This window comes from Mustelus asterias, chromosome 17 (genome assembly GCF_964213995.1).
Source record: "Mustelus asterias chromosome 17, sMusAst1.hap1.1, whole genome shotgun sequence".
In the NCBI taxonomy this organism is placed as follows: Eukaryota; Metazoa; Chordata; class Chondrichthyes; order Carcharhiniformes; family Triakidae; genus Mustelus; species Mustelus asterias.
The window spans coordinates 7,534,534-7,558,233 of NC_135817.1; the positions used below are offsets into that span (position 1 = coordinate 7,534,534).

At 43.5% G+C, this 23,700-nt stretch overlaps 1 protein-coding gene and 1 pseudogene across 7 annotated transcripts in view; both read right to left on the reverse strand.

Annotated features, from left to right (window-relative positions):
• Positions 1 to 23,700, reverse strand: part of lrch1 (leucine-rich repeats and calponin homology (CH) domain containing 1) — a 209,014-nt gene that overhangs the window by 138,027 nt on the left and 47,287 nt on the right. The gene's annotated exons all lie outside the window — the stretch shown is intronic.
• On the reverse strand, positions 7,382 to 7,591 carry LOC144506722 (U2 spliceosomal RNA; annotated as a pseudogene).

Consider the following 23,700-nt stretch of genomic DNA (forward strand, 5'->3'; position numbering starts at 1 on the left):
AGTGTTTCAGTGAATTATTTTTGGAGTGTTAGTGAGATTATTGGGAGCAGAACAACCCTGTGTCTGGTTATCATAGTGCAGCTGGTGTTAGAATCAAAAAATAAATTCTATTCAGCAGAACTCACATTCCTCAACTCACATGACTACTACAAATTTTAAAAAGCCCTTTATCAAAATTATCTATTTCTATCCATTCACATTTCCTGCTCACTGCAGGGCAACAGTTACAATGTTGCCACAAAAGTGGGAAATAGCCATCACAAGTTTAAGAAGTTGAAAAGAAAATGTGTAAGAGTTATATCCAGAGTTGGCGAAGGAGTTTCTTCTTCTTTGGCTCCTGAGAAATAACCATTTCAGGCTCTGACAGATACCACTGAATTCTTGTTAATAACAAAAAGTAGATCCTTTCATGACCACTTAACATATCAGAAAATATATAAAATTCACTTTTGGATCACCAACCCTCTCTCAAGTAAGAACAGCCATTTGAAATTAGTGTTCTTGTCAAACTTACTTCAACATAAATTCTAGAGAGTATGTTCCACCTTGTTTTGAAGCAATTTGAAAAAAAAACTATCATGCTTGAAGGGAGACATATTTGAGAGTTGTACATGGTACTTGACAGAATCCTTTCAGTGCAGGTGCTCAAATCCAGCAAGCCGAAAAAAGTGTACATGGAGCTGTTAATTCGTTAGAGCAGTGGTTCCCAAAGGGTGCGGCGCGCCGCACTGGTGTGGCGAGAGAGGATGGCAAGTGTGGCGGGAAGATTCAAGGACAATCAAAGAAACATTTAAACATGGTTTAAACGAGCATTGTTTTATACTTTCTGGATGTCCCATGATCATATTATAAAGTAGTTGTGTTCTATGTTATGAATCAAGCACTGCTAGGAGTTGTTTTCTTTTGTTTTTGAATGTATTTCTTATCAATAAAAAATTCGGTGTGGCGCGAGCAAATTTTTACTCCGAAAGTGCAACCCAGTGAAAAAAGTTTGGGAACCACTGCGTTAGAGTAATAGTTTGTGGACGAATATCAATTCAAAGCCCAAGCTTTCTAGAGAGTCTGTGTGCTGTCAAGGAGCCAAAGCATTAATAAAGATTTCTCAAACGGCAAGTTCTAGGGGAGTTTAATAATGTTACAATGAACATTATTTTGGTTTCCCCTGCATTGGCTGCCTTAACCCCAAAATGCAGCTAAAAAATATGTATTTTGAGTGATATGGTTAGAATGGCTTCTGATCATACACAAGTTGCTTCTTTCAAATTGCCCACAAATGAAGTTCTGATTTTATTACTGTAAAGAAAAACACTTGAGAATTTTTTGTCACACTTCATTGTCACAAAAACTGGGAGGGGAAACTACCGAGTGAGAAGCAAAAATCATTTCAGTCAGGCTGTGAGCAGACATTAGAAAGCCAGTTTGCAGACCACCGTCCAGATGTGTGAAGTGACACATCACTGGGGAAATCACTCAAAGATTAAAGAGAATAACTACGAAAGCTCTGCAAACCGAAAATTAAAACAGCATGACCACGTACATAAGACAGGTCAATGAGTAAATTGTTGTTCAGAATAGATAAACTCCATTATGACTGACAAAGGATGGGATCCAAATGAAAAGAAAGAACGGCTAACACTGATGAGGACACAAAGGGCACTCATTCACAAAGGAGCAGAGCATGGAATTAGCAGAGTATTGAAGATTTTATATTTAAAGTGGAAGGAGCTGAAAATGTTGGACAAACAGCATCTCAAGTGGCCTGTGGAAAAACATGAGTAAAAGTTGTGGGGGCTTCTGCTTACTATACAACAAGTATGAAACAATCAGCTTATGGTGTGGAAGGGGGTAAAAGATCAACAGCTACCCTGCCCTAATTGCACACTAACCAAAAACAGGATTGGACTTGTCGCTCAAGTATGGCAACCCATTCTACTCAATAAACAGACTTTGCAAATTGAGGTTCTTGGGGTGCCTAGGTCTAAGTCAGCTTCTCGCCAGGGAACGCAACATAACATGAGGTGGCTCGCAGATTTCAGGGTAGTTTAACAAGTAGTTCAGCACAATGCACAGAGACATCAAGCCCAAAGAAGGTGACACAGACCAGGCAAAGCTGAGAGCACATCTTACTGATGGGAAGAGCTCAGAGGCAACACAGTTGGTGCAGAGTGTGTGGGACACCTTCCAATTACTGAAGCCTCTGGCAAACATTCAGGGTAAACACTGCAATGTGAAAATCCCAAAAGATTCAATTAGACAAATCATACACAGCAGTTCCAGGCAGAGTTTGAGTTTGGGAGAGATGTGGGGGCGATTGGTTCCAACCCAAATAATTAAAAGGAAGATTTGTATTTATAAAACTTCACTATGTCTTTCATAAAAACTCACAAGTACTTGACAGAACTCTGTAGGAACATGCAAGTGAATGTCCCATTAGTCTTGGAGGTGGTGGTCAGGGGTAGAACATTGGACAGCATAGCATATTCTTCATTGTCATGGGATTTTCAATCTTCATCACAGAACAGGCAAGCAAAGCCTCAATCTAATGTAATAACAAAGAATAGCCCCTCCAGCAATGCAATATACTCTCATAGGCATTGCAAAATGAGAAAAGGAACAAAGATCCATCCAGTCCATCCTCTATCATTCTGTTGGTCACATGATACAATGGTAAAGCTGTTGTTGACTAATCATAGCTATCAAATTCTATCAATTAGCCCAAAGCCAACTCAAAAACAATACAGGGAAAACTCCAGTGCTGGAGAGCTTTGAGAATCATTGAGCCAACCTGTTCCTCCTGAGTAAACCTCACTTGCCACCTGTCATGTTTCAGCACTGCACTAACAAGTCAGCTGGATAATGTGCTTAAATCTTGGTGCGTGACTTCAACGATTCACCTCCTGACTCGAGGGAGAGAAACGTTACCGCGAAGTCAAGCAGCCACAGCATCAGGATAGACACTGTACAGTTATATCATACCAACTGATAAACCTTGTATTTGCTCCATGTACTAAGAATCAATTCATTGTTTTGATTCCAATTTGTTCTGAGGCAAACATTTTGATAATGTTGTCTTTGAAAAGAGCCAAAACTGATATGTGGGCTGGTTATTTTACAATCTCAGATGAGAAAATAAGAGTAATTCAGAAACAAGAAGTGAGAGGAGAGCCAGCAGTGTGAGAGAGGAGAAATGGCTGGGAAGATTTACACTCTCACCTCTACCCTCCACACAGTGTTCTGTACACTGCTCTATCAGCACAGGTATATTGCCACCATAGAACCTGCCAGAAAGATTCAACAAGGCCCTTCCCACAAAAACGCTTGCAGGCTAATGGAACAGACCCATTCAGAGCAGAAAACTCCCAGCTTTGAATCCTTAAGTTTGCACTTGGTCAGTTCACTCCAGCTGGGACAGACTGAAGATGGGTGAGAATTTGAATGCAAGTCCAGGCTCAGCACCCCAGTCCTCCACTCACTCCCACCCCATGGGTAACCAGGCCCCGATACTCAAGAGTAAACAATGGTTAGTTGACCCTGTCAGCAGAACAAGAAACTAGTATCAATAAACCTCCTCTATGTAAAACACCTTCTCAATCAGGCTGTTCGCTCCCTCATTGCCCTCAGTATATTTTCATACATGCAAATAATGCCTGGGACAAAACAAAAAGCTGGAAATGTCATGTTGCTGAGAACTCGAGACTCAAGGCATTACAATGACTGGGATTTGGAGGAAGTTAGAAAAAATGATTTCTGAGCAGTGCCTAACTAACTGCCTGTGAATCTGGTGCAGGAAGTGGAGTGGAAGCTACAGCAGCGCCCAGATTGGGAAGAATCCCACACAGAAAGAAATGATTGAGGATAATCAGAGCCTTGGCCAACATCAACATGTCCCCAGAATGGCAACGGGAGTGGATGGCTGCCTCCCATTGTTCTGCAACAGCAATTGGTTTGCATCACACAAACTGAAATCCTCTTCCGGAAGAATCTTGCCCCAAAGTGCACTAAAACAGCCTGCTGGCACAACTCAGCTGTGTTCTATTGCTGCACACACCAGGATGTGGATACACTGCACCCAGCTACAAAGTTCCAGGACAAGCCTACAAATGAAACACTGTAAAAGACACTCTGTTTGAAAGCTCCAGACTGGCTCATAATTAGGAGTTAATTGGGCGTCATTATTATATGTGGCATGAATACGCAACACTGTTAATTACTGCATAACTTCCAACAGTGACACACAGCTTTGGGCAATTACATTGCTGAGGTAACATTAATCTGCGCAATTGGATATCTTGCACCATCTGAAGCCTTGCAGGCAAGCACTGATTTCAATTCCCTATTTATAATCAGTGCTGGAAATCACCTAACTTGCACAAGGGCAAATTCCTCATACAAACAAAGCTAGTTCCAAAAACACTTGGAACTAACCCTGGTGCTTTCCTGGAACAAGCAAACCCACAGAGATAGGAAAAAGTACCAGATATCCCCATAAGTCTTCTGCATGAGTACAATAGTAAGAGTTTTAACAACAGCAGGTTAAAGTCCAACAGGTTTATTTGGGAGCAAATGCCATTAGCTTTTGGAGTGCTGCTCCTTCGTCAGATGGAGTGGAAATCTGCTCTCAAACAGGGCGCAGAGACACAAAATCAAGTTACAGAAACTTGATTTTAACTCTGTAACTTGATTTTGTGTCTCTGTATGCCCTGTTTGAAAGCAGATTTCCACTCCAAGTGACGAAGGAGCAGCGCTCCGAAAGCTAATGGCATTTGCTACCAAATAAACCTGTTGGACTTTAACCTGTTGTTAAAACTCTTACTGTGTTTACCCCATTCCAACACCGGCATCTCCACATCAGGAGTACAATAGAACAGCCATCACTAACTATATGGAATGTGCTACTCAGATTTTACTACCAACTCCTGTTTTTATAATTTATTATTTCATGGGATGTGGCTGTCGCTGGCAAGGCCAGCATTTGTTGCCCATCTCAATTTGCCCTTGAATTGAGTGGCTTGCTTGGCCATTTCAGACGGCAGTCAAGAGTTAACCACATTGCTGTGGGTCTGGTGTCACATGTAGGCTAGACCAGGTAAAGACAGCAGAATTCATTCCTAAAGGACATCAGTAAACCAGATGGGCTTTTGAGGCAGTCACTGAGAGTTTCATGGTCCATAAGACCATGAGACATAGGAGCAGAATTAGGCCACTCGGCCCATCGAGTCTGCTCCGCCATACAATCATGGCTGATATTTTTCCCATCCCCATTCTCCTGCCTTTTCCCCATAACCCCTGATCCCCTTATTAATCAAGAACCTATCTATCTCTGTCTTAAAGACACTCAATGACCCGGCCTCCACAGCCTTCTGCAGCAAAGAGTTCCACAGATTCACCACTCTCTGGCTGAAGAAATTCCTCCTCATCTCTGTTTTAAAGGATCGTCCGTTTAGTCTGAGGTTGTGCCTCTGATTCTAGTTTTTCCGACTAGTGGAAACATCCTCTGGATGCCAGGTATGGTTTTGAAAACTGAATTGCCTCATTCTCAGATGCTGCTGCGCCATCAGGAACTAAAATCCCCGGCAGTATTAGTAACTCAATCAAAGTGGATGCTCAGGTAGAAGTCATTTTCTACTGCGTTTGTCATTGTTGTGCATTTCTATTCTGTTTGTTTCTTGCTGGGATATGGCACCATTATCCACGTGTCCACCCTAACTGCCAGTGATGTTGGGCTATTCAGCACAGGCAGCATCACACTTGAACCAAGTCTCGTTTTCACCTGATATTCACACGTGTTTATTGAGCAAGAGATAAACTAATGGCAACCTGAAGAGGGTTGCAGCCACACTGATCTCACTGTGGACAATAGCAGGACGCAAGAACCACCCAGCCGAGACTGCGCATGCAATACGGACGGAGGTTGGAACATGGCACTTCCCTGATCCGTACAGCTCTGCCACTCATTGAATAAACCCGCTGAGCGATTTTCTGGTAGCCCTAAGCGACAACCCAATGAAGAAGCTTTCTGTCTGAACTCAAAACCTTCCCCCTGCCGCACAACATTCCACCCTTTTTCAACAAATGTTGTCTGGTTCATGTCCTACTGACAGCTCAGAGTTCATCTTACACCTTGTGCCCTCAGCTACTCCACTTTAAACTGACCACTGTTCTTACACAATGCCAGTGATCAGTGTCAGTGTTACTGTCACACAGCATGATTTCATGCTGAGCATTTGAATGGTCCAGGAATATTGTCAGACTGTGTTTTGATTCACTGTTCCGATGCTATTCCTTTCCAATAGGATTGTCCCTGTGCTATGTTCAAACTACCTCCACCCTTCAATTCTGGTATTATCACCAGCAATTTATGTGAAAAATTTCAGGACAGCGACACAGCATCTTAAAACAGGATGGGGAGTAAAACAGAGAGAAATGTCTTGATTCTTTCCAGCACTTCAAGTGCTCAGTAATTTCTCTTACATTTAAACAATGTTAAGATTTACAAATATTGTTCTACAGCCATCTTGGAGGCTCGATTCTTTTAAATTACTAATTTCATCCCCCATTATAGTAGGGTAGGTCAGCCCAAAGGTAAAAAGCAAACATTCTGGATCATTTCAATTATATAAGTTAATAAACGAGAAGACTAATTAATTAAACTAATGAATTAAATTGCTATGAATTTGCATCTTTATTCTGTTATTTTGAAGTGTAGCAGGCAGTTCAGTCTAATGCTTAGCAGACCGACATCCTGACTTGCCTGTTGTCAGGAACAGCTTTAATCTCTCCAAATTGGAAGGTTCCCCCCCCATACGAGGCAAGCAGACAAAGGGGCAATATTTAAGGACTGCGCAGAACGTTAAACATCCCCCGCACTCAGAAAATACATTTTTGTTTTCATTGAAAACAGGAAAGTTAAATTACGCCCCCCCACCTCCCTCCCCAGATTAAGCAGTCAGGGGGTCAGAGAACAGATGATGTTTTTTTTTCCCTGAGGGGTGAGGTGAGCACAGGAAGTCCGAATATCTGTAAACTGGTTTGCACTCTTTCATGAGATTTTTACATTTGTTTAACCTTCAAATCTAGTGGCACAGTCACACAAGAATTGTGCAGTGAGACTCTCTGCCTAACTGACTGCAACGTACAAAAACAAAAGAAAGCTGAATTTGTTGTGAAAGTAACTGTGAGGTGAATGTTTTCTATGACCTCTGCTACTTTATCACATACAGAATACCCCATTATTTACATTTGAAAGTGTATGTCTGTGTTTTTTTTTATACTTTTCCAATTCAATCAAATCAAATCCAATTCAGAGTCTCAACAAGTTGAGACATTTCAGATCCAGGCTGACAAGACAGGGCGAGCGACCAAACCACCCTGTCCTGGGCCTGATCTACATGAGCCAAGCTGATTGGAGAAGGGGGAGGTTCCTCCTCCAAGACTTGGGCTCATTTGCATCTTAGCCAAAAGGCCGAGATGCCGCTTTTAAAAATTGCTTCATATGAAACATATGAAGCTTCAATGCAACCCAATGACCCCAACCAAGTGCAGCATCCTCTCCATACTACACTTGATCTTAGCCAAAAGGCCGAGAAGCGATTGGACCACATGCCCCGGTTTCCTGTGATTGTGCCTTGATTGGTTTTTTGAGTCAGGTAGGAATAAAGGGAAAGGAGCAGCTTTAATGTTATGAGGCTAACTGACATCTCCTTGAAAATTATTTAGTTAATGATCAGCACACGCACATTTCTCTCAAATCGCAAACTGGAGCTTGGCCCAAACTCTCATTTCATAGGGGCGGGGGGGGACACACTCTCATTTCATAGGGGCGGGGGGGGGGGGGGGGGGGGGTCAGAGAAATGGGACACAGAAGCCCTCATAGACAGCTACGTGGCCAGTGGAACTTAATCTCCCTCAGGATATCATGTGAAAACGGCAGCACAATGGGCCGGACTTTGTGGCCAGTGGTGAAGGAACTTCACCGGCCATTTATTCCACTTCCCCAGACTTTGTGGGTTCTGGCACTGGAATTTGAGATAAAATAATTGAAAAGCGCAGCACCCTCGATGGGGACTGTATAAAGAGAGCAACTAATTGGATATCTCCTTCACCAATCAGATTGAAGATTTTTTTAATAAGCAAAAAGAGTCTAAACCAGAAAATAGGAGTTAAAATATTTAATTGAATGAAAAAAATCATATACAGAAAGTGAAATAAAGAGAGGGAACGAAAGAAGTGATTCAGAGGGGAAAATAACTGACAAAGGGAAAAGTGGAACAAATTCTAAATATCTTTAAAAATCTCCAACAATAATTAAAGTCTGAAGAACTATAGAAATGTCCCACAGATACTTGAGAACCAAATTGTGAAAGGGAGGGATGAATAATCACCATCACCAGGGAAAAGATGCTCGGAAAACTAATAGACCTAAAGGCTGACAAGTCTCCAGGACCAAATGACCCTGTGTTCTTGAGTTTTAAAAGAAGTGGCTGCAGAGATAGTAGAGGCATTGGTTATCATCTTCCAAAATTCCTTAGATTATAGAAAGGGCCTAACAGATTGGAAATTAGAAAATGTAATACTTTTATTCAAGAAAGCAGGGAGACAGAAAGCAGGAAACTACAGGCCAGTTAGCCCAACATTTACCCTGGGGAAATTGCTGGAATCCATTATTGAGGTTAGAGCAGAATACCTAGAAAATCATATGAGATCAAACAGCATCAACAACAGTCAAGGTGGAGAAGGGGAACCTGTAGCTGTGGTATACTTAGAATTCCAAAAGGCATTGATAAGGAAATCACATCAAAGATTACTACACAACATAAGAGCTCATGGGCGTGTGCGTAAAACATATTAGCATAGATAAAACATTAGTTGGCTAACAGGAGGCAGAGAGTAGGGATAAATGGGTCTTTTTCAGGTTGGCAAGCTGTAACTAGCAGAGTGCCAAAGGCGTCAGTATTGGGCCTCGAATATTTACAATCTACATCAGCGATTTGGATAAAGGAACCAATGTATAGTAGTTAAATCTGCCGATGATAGCATGACCGGTAGGACAGTAAGTTGTCAAGAGGTGATAGAGGGTGTACAAAGGGATATAGGTAGGTTGAATGAGTGGGCGAATGTTTGATAGATGCGGCATAACGTGGAAAAATGTGAACTTGTGCACTCTGGACAGAAAAGCAGCATACTACTTAAATGGTGAGAGATTGCAGAATTCAGTGGTACAGAGGGACCTTGGTGTTTTGGTACATGAAGCACAAAAAGTTAGTATGCAGGTACAATAAGCAATTCGAAAGGCAAATGGAATGGAATATAAAGTTCTACTGCAGCTGTACAGGGCCTTGGTGAGACCGCATCGAGAATATTAAATAATTTCTTATTTAAGAAAGGATATAATTGCATTAGAAGCAATTCAGACAAGGTTCACTTGACTCATTCCTGGGGCTAATCTTATGAAGAAAGGTTGAACAGATTGGGTGTATATCCATCGGAGTTTAGAAGAATGGGATCTTATTGGAACATAGAAAATTCTAAGGGAGTAGATATCAGGCAAATGTTTCCTCTTGTGGGAGAGAAGAGAACGAGGGGAACAGTTAAAAATAAGGAACCTCTGAAAAAAAAAATGTCTCAAAGGGTTGCTAGTCTATGCGATTCTCTACTCCAGAAAGCTGTGGGCGCTAAATTTATTCAAGGTGGACTTGGGTAGATTTTTGATAGACAAGGTAGTCAAGGGTGATGAGGACAGACAGGAAGGTAGAGACCTGAGACCATAATCAGATCAGACATGATTTCAATGAATGGCAGAATATACTTGAAGGACTGAATGGCCTCCTCTGTTCCAGGTCTGATGTCCCCACAAATAATACTAGCTATTTATCAAAATTAATTTTCAGTGCCACTGCGGTTATTTGACAATAATTAAGTTAGAACACACCCTCAATAATTTACTTTTACTAAAATGGAGAAGCCCTAACATTTTCTGTTATGTTCAATGGAATGTATCAAATAGCACAAGTCCAACTTCCTGACTTCCATATCCAACCTCGTACTTACAGATGTTAGAAGTTGCTGTCCAATTTACTCCTCAATGAAAGTGAGTCTGGTCATCTTACTGTCATTTCCAATGCAAAATCCAGGTTACTAAATTGAGCAGTCAACCACATTGAAATCCACAATGGGAAAGGGAAGAAGAGATAATATAATCACAGCCCAGTCAACAGGCTATCACGAAGGACCTTGGGCATTGCAGTATTGTTGTTAGGGAAGTTATCAGCCTGGGCTCAGTGACAACACTCTTCAGTCAGAAGATGGTGGGCTCAATTCCCACGACAGAGAGTTGAGCACATAAGCTAGGGTGACACTTCCAGTGCAGTGCTGGAGAGTGCTGCATTGTTCAATGTGCCATCTTTCAGATGCAATGTTTAACTGAAGACCCTTCAGCCCCCTCAAGTTGATGTAAAAAGGTCCCATAGCACTATTTGTACAAGCAGGAAAAGAACAGCTCATCCATCAAGACTGACCCAGAAAAGCGGGGAAATTCTCTCCCTGGTCTCCTGGTCAATATTTATCCAATAACCAACAGCTATAAACATACAATGTTAATTATGTCATTGTTGTTTATGGGATCTTGCTGCATGTAAATTGGCTGCAATATTTCCTAAAACAGTGAATAGACGTCAGAAAAGTACTTAATTGACTGTAAAGCATTTTGGAATGTCTGGAAGTCCTGAATGGCACTATATGAATGGCAGAAGTTCTTGTTCTTCTTCAGACTGAACAATTTTGAACCTGGAACGTTGTGAAAGATAATGGTGACAAGGGGTAATTGATTTGATTTGAAATGTGGTGGCTGTCAGAGGCAAAGAGGAATCAAGAATGCATCTTTTATGGAGGGAATGATAACAGCAAATTTAAAAGGGATATGTAATCAAAACAATAGGGTGCAGGGCTCCAGAGGTTATGCTAAAGTGTTGTATTAAAGTGCATTAGTGAGACTGCATCTAGAGGAGAATTGTTGTTACTGACCTACTAAAAGGTCACACATGTGTGGAAGATGGAGTGGGTACAACAACAAGAACAAGCTCCAACCTGGTGGGGCTGAATTACAATGAAAGATTAGAGAGACCAGAGCTCTGGTGGTTCAAGTGAAACATTGTCAAGGTATATAAAACACAAAGTAGTAAAGATAAGGGAAATCCAGACTAGTGTGTCAGAGTAGGTCAGTGTGTATGACTAGAGAACATAATTTTAAACATGAGAAATCCAACAGATTGTAGAATCTGCATTTTACTCAGAGGAAAGTGATTTCCTTCCTAAAGCAGTGGATTAAAGGAAGCTGGGTGCTTTCAGAAACATATTGGGACGTTGGTGTGGGAGGGTTGTTATCGGATGGACAACTGACCTTTTCGCTTACTTGACAGAATGTTTTTGAGGATTCACTCCTTCAAAGCACACACAATCTGCTTTCATGATTTCCTGCAGCTGAAAGGGTCCATATTGGCTCTTGAGCGAGTTTCATTGAACAGTTCTCGATCTTACCCATTGGAGGTTCTATAGCGTAGTCTAGCAGTGAGAAGATCCAGTGAACCAGCTAAAGATTTGACTGGCACTTATTAAATGGAGATAACTTTTCAGAAGGCTGAATTTGAAATTGGGAGTTGCTTTGAGTAACCAGTCCTCCTCCATAACATTCTTTCCTCTAAAATAATTGGAGTAAAATCAGGTCAATGTTGCAAAATTAAGGACCCCACGCACCCCGGATATTCTCTCTTCCACCTTCTTCTGTCGGGAAAGTCAGGGGGCAGAGTTGAATATGGTTGCCATCACAAAGGAGAAAGTGCTAGAGAAACTAAAAGGTCTGAAAATTGATAAATCTCCGGGCCCAGATGGGCTACATCCTAGAGTTCTAAAGGAGATAGCTGAAGAAATAGTGGAGGCGTTAGTTATGATCTTTCAAAAGTCACTGGAGTCAGGGAAAGTCCCAGAGGATTGGAAAATCGCTGTTGTAACCCCACTGTTCAAGAAGGGAACAAGAAAAAAGATGGAAAATTATAGGCCAATTAGCCTAACCTCAGTTGTTGGCAAAATTCTAGAATCCATCGTTAAGGATGAGATTTCTAAATTCTTGGAAGTGCAGGGTCGGATTAGGACAAGTCAGCATGGATTTAGTAAGGGGAGGTCGTGCCTGACAAACCTGTTAGAGTTCTTTGAAGAGATAACAAATAGGTTAGACCAAGGAGAGCCAATGGATGTTATCTATCTTGACTTCCAAAAGGCCTTTGACAAGGTGCCTCACGGGAGACTGCTGAGTAAAATAAGGGCCCATGGTATTCGAGGCAAGGTACTAACATGGATTGACGATTGGCTGTCAGACAGAAGGCAGAGAGTTGGGATAAAAGGTTCTTTCTCAGAGTGGCAACCGGTGACAAGTGGTGTCCCGCAGGGTTCAGTTTTGGGGCCACAGCTGTTCTCTTTATATATTAACGATCTAGATGACGGGACTGGGGGCATCCTGGCCAAGTTTGCCGATGATACAAAGATAGGTGGAGGGGCAGGTAGTATTGAGGAGGTGGGGAGGCTGCAGAAAGATTTAGACAGTTTAGGAGAGTGGTCCAGGAAGTGGCTGATGAAATTCAACGTGGGCAAGTGCGAGGTCTTGCACTTTGGAAAAAAGAATAGAGGCATGGACTATTTTCTAAACGGTGACAAAATTCATAATGCTAAAGTGCAAAGGGACTTGGGAGTCCTAGTCCAGGATTCTCTAAAGGTAAACTTGCAGGTTGAGTCCGTAATTAAGAAAGCAAATGTAATGTTGTCATTTATCTCAAGAGGCTTGGAATACAAAAGCAGGGATGTACTTCTGAGGCTTTATAAAGCACTGGTTAGGCCCCATTTGGAGTACTGTGAGCAATTTTGGGCCCCACACCTCAGGAAGGACATACTGGCACTGGAGCGGGTCCAGCGGAGATTCACACGGATGATCCCAGGAATGGTAGGCCTGACATACGATGAACGTCTGAGGATTGTGGGATTATATTCATTGGAGTTTAGGAGGTTGAGGGGAGATCTAATAGAAACTTACAAGATAATGAACGGCTTAGATAGGATGGACGTAGGGAAGTTGTTTCCATTAGCAGGGGAGACTAGGACGCGGGGCACAGCCTTAGAATAAAAGGGAGTCACTTTAGAACAGAGATGAGGAGAAATTTCTTCAGCCAGAGAGTGGTAGGTCTGTGGAATTCATTGTCACAGAGGGCTGTGGAGGCCGAGACGTTGAGCGTCTTCAAGACAGAAATTGATAAATTCTTGATTTCTCGAGGAATTAAGGGCTGTGGGGAGAGAGCGGGTAAATGGAGTTGAAATCAACCATGATTGAATGGTGGAGTGGACTCGATGGGCCGAATGGCCTTACTTCCGCTCCTATGTCTTATGGTCTTATGGGAAGACAATACAAAAGTCTGAGGTCACGTACCAACTGACTCAAGAACAGCTTCTTCCCTGCTGCCACTAGACTTTGAATGGACCTACCTCACACTAAGTTGATCTTTCTCTACACCCTAGCTATGACTGTAACACTACTTTCTGCACTCTCTCCTTTCCTTCTCTATGAACAGTATGCTGTGTCTGTGTAGCACGCAAGAAACAATACTTTTCACTGTATGCCAATACATGTGACAATAATAAATCAAATCAAATCAAAATCAAATGTTCTTTTGTCTTTTTGCAGACTGCTCAACACTGAAACATACCAGATGCCCAACTTGGGCGTTAAGTTTCATTTGGCAATGTGTTTGTCGTCAATTTGTCATCTAATTAAGACTGAATCAGGATATCAAAGTCTGTCCTTAAGCAGCACAGAACCTCTGTACAGCCACTGTGTACAAATAAACCAGTGCTGACAACAGAAACATCAGGCACACAGCTGAAAGCAACACCAGTACATTGGTTTTACTTGCTGGAAATAACAGAGGTGCTTTCGTAGAGAAAAAAACACCAGCAACATTATGCTTTGAAAACATGACTGTTCTCTTTACAAAATCAAAGGAGGGGGAGGAGAGAAAAAGAAAAAATACCTTTCACAAGCACAGGAAAACCTAAAGCATTTCATATCTCACAACTGAAAGAGCACTCAGTCGAGCTCAAGCCTCCGCCACACTGTAACCTCAACATCAGTACAATTACACAGCTCACCTTTGAGGCTTTTACCTGCCTGCTTGATTCTATGTAACTGCAAGGGTGAAAAAATAAGTCTTTGTATTAAAAGCTTCCGTCTCACTGAAGACGCTTCAGACCAATCCACGTCAAATAATCTGTTCTGAAAACTCTACTCACAAATGTCCAAAGATGTGCGGGTTAGGTTGATTGGCCAGGTTAAAAATTGCCCCTTAGAGTCCTGAGATGTGTAGGTTAGAGGGATTAGCGGGTAAATATGTGGGGGTAGGGCCTGGGTGGGATTGTGGTCGGTGCAGACTCGATGGGCCGAATGGCCTCCTTCTGTACTGTAGGGATTCTATGAGGTATTGACAGTGTGTTCCTATCGTACAGACTTCCAGATCCTGAAAGTGCGTTCCTATAGCACAGTCTTACAGGAGCTGACAATGTGTTCCTATAATAGTCTTACAGCAGCCGACTGTGTTCCTCAAGTACAGTCTTATAGGATCTGACAATGTATTTCCATAGTGCAGTCTCACAGGAGCTGACAGTGTTCCGATAGTACAGTTAGGGGAGTTGACAAAATGTTCCTATAGTACAGTCTTACAGGGCTGGCAGTGTGTTCCTATAATAGTCTTACAGGAGCTAGCAGTCTATTCCTATAGTACAGTCCCAAAGGAGCTCATTGTATGTTTCTGTAGTGCAGTCTTACAGGATCTGACAGTGTGTTCCTGTAGTACAGTCTTACAGCAGCTGACAGTCTGTTCCTATGGTACAGTCTTACAGGAGCTGACAATGTGTTCGTATAGTACAATCTTCCAGGATCTGACAGTGTGTTTCTGTAGTACAGTCAGAAGAGCTCACAATATGTTCCTATAGTACAGTCAGAGTTGATGATAATATGTTCCTATAGTACAGTCTTACAGCAGCTGACAGTCTGCTCCTATTATTCAGTCCAAAGGAGCTCACAGTGTGTTCCTGTAGTGCAGTCTTACAGGAGCTGCTAGTGCGTTCCTATGGTGCAGTCTTACAGCAGCTGACAGTGTGTTCCTATAGTTACAGTCTCCCAGGATCTGACAGTGTGTTCCTGTAGTACAGTCAGAAGAGCTGGCAATATGTTCCTATAGCACAATGTTACAGGAGCTGACAGTGTTCCTTTTGTGCAGTCTTACTGGAGGCGACAGTATGTTCCTACAGTACAGTCCTTACAGGAGCTGGCAGTGTGTTCTGATAGAACAGTCATACAGGAGCTGACAGTGTGCTCCTGTGTTACAGTAAGAGGAGCTGACAATATGTTCCTATAGTAGTCAGAGGAATTGACAATATGTTGCTATAGTACAGTCTTACAGGAGCTGACAGAGTTCCTATCGTACAGTCTTACTGGAGCTGACAGTGTGTTCCTATAGTACAGTCATACAGGAGCTGTGTTTCTGTCGTACAGTCATCCAGGATCTGACAGTGTGCTCCTGTAGTACAGTAAGAGCTGACAATATGTTCCAATAGTACAGTCAGAGGAGTTGACAATATGTTCCTATAGTACAGTCTTACAGGGCTGGCAGTGTGTCCCTACAGTGCAGTCTTACAGGATCTGACAGTGTGTTCCTATAGTACAGTCATTCAGGATCTGACTGTGTTCCTGTAGTACAGTAAGAGGAGCTGACAATATGTTCCTATAGTACAGTCAGAGGAGTTGACAATATGTTCCTATAGTACAGTCTTACAGGAGCTGACAGTGTGTTCTTATAATACAGTCTTACAGCAGCTGGCAGTCTGTTCCGACAGTACAGTCATACAGGAGCAGACAGTGTGTTCCTGCAGTACAGTCATACAGGAGCAGACAGTGTTCTCCAATAGTACAGTCATACAGGAGCTGACAGTGTGTTCCTACAGTGCAATCTTACAGGATCTGACAGTGTGTTCTTATAGTACAGTCAGAGGAGCTGACAATATGTTCCAATAGTACAGTCTTACAGGAGCTGACAGTGTGTTCCTATGGTACTGTCTCACAGGAGCTGACAGTGTGTTCCGATAATATAGTCATCCAGGATCCGACCGTGTGTTCCTATAATACAGTCTTACAGGAGCTGGCAGTCTGTTCCTATCGTACAGTCCCAAAAGAGCTGACAATGTGTTCCTATAGTACAGTCTCACAGGAGCTGACAATATGTTCCTAGAGTACAGTCAGAGGAGTTGACAATATGTTCCTGCAGTGCAGTCTTACAGGAGCTGACAGTGTGTCCCTATAGTATAGTCTTACAGGAGCTGACAGTGTATTCTTATAGCACAGTCTCACAGGAGCTGACAGTGTTCCTATAGTACAATCCTACAGGAGCTGGCAGTCTGTTCCAACAGTAGAGTGATCCAGAGCTGACAGTGCATTCCTATAGCACAGTTTTACAGGAGCTGACAGCGCGTTACAATAGTAGGCTTACAGGAGCTGACAGTGTTCCGAAAGTACAGTCGTACAGGAGCTGGCAGTGTGTTCCTGTAGCATAGTCTTACAGGTACTGACAGTGTGTTCCTATAGTAATCTTACAGGTACTGACAGTGTGTTCCTAAGTAATCTTACAGGTACTGACAATGTGTTCCTATAGTACAGTCTTACAGGTACTGACAGCATACGACTATAGCACAATCTCACAAAAGCTGAGTCTTTAGGCAGTGTGTACATCTAACCTAGCTTCCCGCTGACCTCTTCCTGACCTCTATCCACTTGTATCTGGAGTCAGTTGGAAGAGGAGAAATTGCTGGCATTTGTCAGGAGAAAGTGTTCACAACACGGACAACTAGTCAAGCTAAGCACATCAACCAACTGTCAAAATATCTCCCTGTGCTATCCTATCACATTCTGATCAGGTTATATCGTATCAGAAGGAGTTACAGCACTGCTTCTCAAACAGCCACTTTCCAACCAAACTTTGCTTCGCAGATAAATATGTGGCATATCGGTGGTGACATTTGTTTAGAGTGCACTCAACAGTGTTAGACAACAGTGATGTTGGCGCAGCGTCAATTCAAAGCTGAATTAAATTAATTTTCTTCTTTAAGGCATTTATTTCATTTTATTCACAAGCCAATGACGCATCAAATGTGGTGGCATTTCACTGAAAGCCAAGCTGCTTCTGCAGACTTCAAACATTCTTTTATTTGACTAGGTCAACATGATGGATAATTAGAATGTCCTGCTAATATCACAAGTCTGCTCAGACAGTAACTTTCCACCATGGGTTAGATTTTAGCAACACTGTGTCAACAGATCTTACCACATTCCTCATCTACAACCCAACTTCTCCAAAATAATTTATGTTTAGGTTCTTCACAGGCACAGGAGCTGTGCCACAAAGCTGAATAATCTACCAGCCAAAGCTCAAACACTGTGAACCTTCACTATTAATATTTACAAATATGGAATATTGCAACAAATCCAATCTGTATTGAAGGTGATTGCGGATCTTACTCACACTCACCAGTTAGAACACTATTAAATACTGTTGTCACATCAGAGCCCAAGAACATTGTCAATCACCTGCTTTCCCTGTGTGTGACTCTCACCCAGCAACAGCCAGAGTTTTAAATTAAACAGGAAGCTCAAGTGGCTTTGCCATGACCTCTGACCTTCTGGATCGACTGCTGAAATGGAATCCTGCTCCGGGATGTGGTGAAATGTTTCTCCCTGAACATTGGGTGCAAGGGACTCACTCGACAGGAGACCAGACATCTGCTGAAACTTGTAATGGGGACAATGTGAAATCAGTCCAGGTGTTGGACTGGGTCAGGTTGGGATGTGGTCAACCTCGACAGAAACCAATCAATAGTCTGTCAGATATCACAGATATCAACATAGAATCCCGACAATGGAGAGGAGGCCATTTGGCCATCGAGGCTGCACGAACCACAATCCCACCCAGGCACTATCCTCATGCATTTATCCTGCTAGTCCCCCTGACACTAAGGGACAATTTAGCACGGTCAATCCACCTAACCAGCACATCTTTGGACTGTGGGAGGGAACCGGAGCACCCGGAGGAAACCCACGCGAAAACAGGGAGAATGTGCAAACTCCACACGGACAGTGACCCAAGCTGGGAACCGAACCCGGGTCCCTGGCACTGTGATTCCACACGAGTGGCTGCTGGGAAAAAAGGAATCTCAAGAGAGGGAACCTTACTCTACAAAAGGATGGAGCCGTCTTGGCATTTTGACCCTGGAGAATAAGAGGTGTTCAGCTCACAGCTTCAGCAGCACAAATAAACCACCATAGAGTCATAGAGGTTTACAGCATGGAAACAGGCCCTTCGGCCCAACTTGTCCATGCCGCCCTTTTCTTTTTAAACCCAAAGCTAGTCCCAATTGCCCACATTTGGCCCATATCCCTCTATACCCATCTTTCTCATGTAACTGTCGAAGTGCTTATTAAAAGACAAAATTGTACCCGCCTCTACGATCATCTCTGGCAGCTTGTTCCAGACACTCACCACCCTGTGTAAAAAAAATTGCCCCTCTGGACACTTTTGTATCTCTCCCCTCTCACCTTAAACCTATGCCCTCTAGCTTTAGACTCCCCTACCTTTGGGAGAAGATATTGACTGATCTGTGCCCCTGATTATTTTATAGACCTCTATAAGATCACCCCTCAGCCTCCTACCCTCCAGAGAAAAAAAGTCCCAGTCTATCCATCCTCTCCTTATAACTCAAACCATCAAGTCCCGGTAGCATCCTAGTAAATCTCTTCTGCACTCTTTCGAGTTTAATTATATCTTTTCTATAATAGGGTGACCAGAACTGTACACAGTATTCCAAGTATGGCCTTCCCAATGTCTTGTACAACTTCAACAAGACGTCCCAACTCCTGTATTCAATGTTCTGACCAATGAAACCAAGCATGCTGAATACCTTCTTCACCACTCTGTCCCCCTGTGACTCCACTTTCAAGGAGCTATGAACCTGTACCCCTAGATCTCTTTGTTTTGTAACCCTCCCCAACGCCCTACCATTAACTGAGTAAGTCCTGCCCTGGTTCAATCTACCAAAATGCATCACCTCACATTTATCTAAATTAAACTCCATTGGCCACTCGTCAGCCCACTGGCCCAATTGGTCAAGATCCCGTTGAATCCGAGATAAAGCTTCCTCACTGTCCACTATGCCACCAATCTTGGTGTCATCTGCAAACTTATTAACCATGCCTCTTATATTCTCATCCAAATCATTGATATAAATGACAAATAACAGAGGACCCAGCACTGATCCCTGAGGCACACCGCTGGTCACAGGCCTCCAGTTTGAAAAACAACCCTCTACAACCACCCTCTGGCTTCTGTCATCAAGCCAATTTTGTATCCATTTAGCTACCTCACCCTGGATCCCGTGAGATTTAACCTTATGCAACATCCTACCATGCAGAACCTCATCAAAGGCCTTGCTAAAGTCCATGTAGACAACATCAACTGCACGGTCCTCATCTACCTTCTTGGTTACCCCTTCAAAAAACTCAATCAAATTGTGAGACATGATTTTCCACTCACAAAGCCATACTGATTGTCCCTAACCAGTCCTTGCATCTCTAAATGCCTGTAGATCCTGTCTTCTCAAAATACCTTCCAACAACTTACTCACCACCAGAGAAAAGAACAAACTCAACATTTTATTGAACCCTTACTCCAGAATGCAATGCCTCTGTATTTCTTCCAGTGTCTTAAACTTCAATTTCTGCTGTTTCATCTTCTGGTGCCTCTACCTCTTTTCAGCAAATCTATCCACTGGAGAGCACCTCTCTCTGAGCCTTTGCTCTGTTCTGTTGATTGCTGGCAGTCACTATACCCTGCTCCATACTGTGGCAACTGGATCAGTTATCGTGACTAGAATGTTTTCAGACTTCCCCCGAGACTGGCCCTAACACTATCTCAGAGACATAAGGACCTCCTCTGTGATTAGTATGGCTGGTCCCTCTGATTTGTTACATTTATCATTGGTGATTTGGTTAGAACAGACAGCAGACAAATAGACATAGTATCAAGGTCAGGTAACTATAGGGCTTCAGCAAGCAAGCGAAAGCTCCTGTGTGCCAAAAGTGAAAAAGGGCCTTTGTCTCTTCATTCATGTTCAACATTCGAAGTGCTTTGGCCAATGGTTGGATTTACATTTGTGATTTCCCTTAGTGTAAATTCTTGTTTTGAACATTTCTTCTGTTCAGAGCCCCTGAGTAAAGACAACACTCTGCACTGACACAGCAACTTCTAATATAACCTCTTCAGTGTAGAAAACTGTTCATCTGCTTCAGAGATGGAGCGTCAGACAAACAAAATATTAGGACAGGAGACTAAAGGCTCAGTCAGCTGTCAGTTTTAAGGAACACCTTAAAGGAGGAGACAGAGGGAAAGTGTAGGGAGGAGGGTTGCAGAGCTATAAGAGATTACAGAGATAGAGAGGGGAACAGTCAGAAAGATTTAAACACAAGGACAGAAATTTTAATTTTGAGACACTGGGACATCATGGAAACAACACATTCTAAGATTCCAGTGAGAAACATTGGGTAGCCGACAAGTACAAAATAACTTCACACTGTTATTTGTACAATCCTTAAATAATAAAGGCTGAACTGTACATTGTACACTTATGGCTGTGTGTGTGAGAGAGAGAGAGGGAAAATTGGACATTGTATACTTACGGCTGTGTGCGAGAGAGAGGGAACTGGAGATTGTACACATAGCTGTGTGTGTGTGAAAGAGGGAAACTGGACATGCTATATTTGCAGCTGTGAGAGAGAGAACTGGACATGGGACACTCAGAGCTTGTGTGTGAGCAGTGAGAGAACTGGACATTGTACACTTACAACTATGTGCAGGAACTGGATATTGTACATTTAAAGCTGTGCTTGAACAGGTATAATTACCACTTTTGTGAATAACAGTAGTTCATTAAAGGCCTGAACTTAGCACTCTGTTTAAGTGTTGATATTCCAAACATAATTCATGTGTGGAGATGACAACAAACAGGGAAAGAATTCCACCCAGAGACACCCACCACAGCTGCAGCAAGTTTAAAATGAATAAGAATTCAAAGCGTTAGAGAGAGTCAAGACTGAGAGTGCTGCAATTGCTGATCAGTTGATCCTTCCACTGTTTTGAAACAAAATCTCCTTTTGTGGACATTCAAATAAGTTCTTTTCCGAGTCCACAGCAAGGCAATGTACACTGAACCACGCACCTGACACACACATCAGTCAATCTGAATTCCAACTGGTTTCATTTAGATTTTAAAATATCTGCCTTTTCAAGATCAAATCATTCTTCATTGGCATTTCAAAAACCTAATGACTCCTACTTGGAATCGCACTGTCCATAATCCTGATAATTTGATGAGAGTGACAATTAAATCTCGCCAACGTTCGGGTGAACCAGTTCCTCAGCGTGTCAGACAGAGACACAATGCACACGGCTCATCCACAACTGGATCAGGCTGCTGTGCAATTTCTGATGAAGCAAAAACATTACAACAGATCCATCCCCAGAATCTGAGCCGATTTCACCTGCAGATCCAAATCACAACACAGTGACCTCCTTGGCAGCTGGCAAATTCACATCTCCAGCAGCGAGTCAAGCCTGGACACTGTACAATGACCGAAATCCTGAGGTAATACACAGAGGACAGTGTGATAGCTGACCCCCAAATACCTGGATTGCAAAGATATAGTAAATTCTACTCAACACTGACCACTGACGCTGAAGCCCACCAGGGTAAAGGCTGTTTAAAGTGTGACTCCCAATCCTAACAACTGGTCTCAGCTTCAATATTTCACTCCAGGAAATGTCTGCAGCAACAATCCATACTCGCTGTGCCCTGGGACACCACCGTAACGCACACTAACCCTGTACACCACCGTAACGCACAGTAACCCCGTACACCACCGTAACACACAGTAACCCCGTACACCACCGTAACACACAGTAACCCCGTACACCACCGTAACACACAGTAACCCCGTACACCACCGTAACACACAGTAACCCCGTACACCACCGTAACACACAGTAACCCCGTACACCACCTTAACACACAGTAACCCCGTACACCACCGTAACACACAGTAACCCCGTACACCACCTTAACACACAGTAACCCCGTACACCACCGTAACACACAGTAACCCCGTGCACCACCGTAACGCACAGTAACCCCGTACACCACCGTAACGCACATTAACCCCGTACACCACCGTAACGCACAATAACCCCGTACACCACCGTAACGCACAGTACCCCCGTACACCACCGTAACACACAATAACCCCGTACACCACCGTAACGCACAGTACCCCCGTACACCACCGTGACACACAATAACCCCGTACACCACCGTAACGCACAGTACGCCCGTACACCACCGCAACACACAGTTACCCCGTACACCACCGTAACGCACAGTAACCCCGTACACCACCGTAACACACAGTAACCCCATACAACACCGTAACGCACAGTAACCCCGAACACCACCGTAACGCACAGTAACCCCGTACACCAACGTAACGCACAGTAACCCCGTACACCATCGTAACGCACAGTAACCCCGTACACCACCGTAACATACAGTAACCCCGTACACCACCGTAACGCACAGTAACCCCGTACACCACCGTAACACACAATAACCCCGTACACCACCGTAACACACAGTAACCCCGTACACCACCGTAGCACACAGTAACCCCGTACACCACCGTAACACACAATAACCCCGTACACCACCGTAACACACAGTAACCCCGTACACCACCGTAACACACAGTAACCCCGTACACCACCATAACACACAGTAACCCCGTACACCACCGTAACACATAGTAACCCCGTACACCACCGTAACACACTGTAACTCCGTACACCACCGTAACACACAGTAACCCCGTACACCACCGTAGCACACTGTAACCCCGTACACCACCGTAACACACAGTAACCCCGTACACCACCATAACACACAGTAACCCCGTACACCACCGTAACACACAGTAACCCCGTACACCACCGTAACACACTGTAACTCCGTACACCACCGTAACACACAGTAACCCCGTACACCACCGGAACACACAGTAACCCCGTACACCACCGTAACACACAATAACCTCGCACACCACCGAAACACACAGCAACGCTGTACACCACCGTAACGCACAGTAACCCCGTACATCACCGTAACACACAATAACCCCGTACACCACCGTAACACACAGTAACCCCGTACACCACCGTAACGCACAATAACTCCGTACACCACCGTAACCCACAGTAACCGCGTACACCACCCTAACACACAGTAACCCCGGACACCACCGTAACACACAGTAACCCCGTACACCACCGTAACGCACAATAACTCCGTACACCACCGTAACCCACAGTAACCGCGTACACCACCCTAACACACAGTAACCCCGTACACCACCGTAACACACAGTAACCCCGTACACCACCGTAACACACATCAACCCCGTTCACCACCGTAACACACAGTAACCCCGTACACCACCGTAACGCACAGTACCCCCGTACA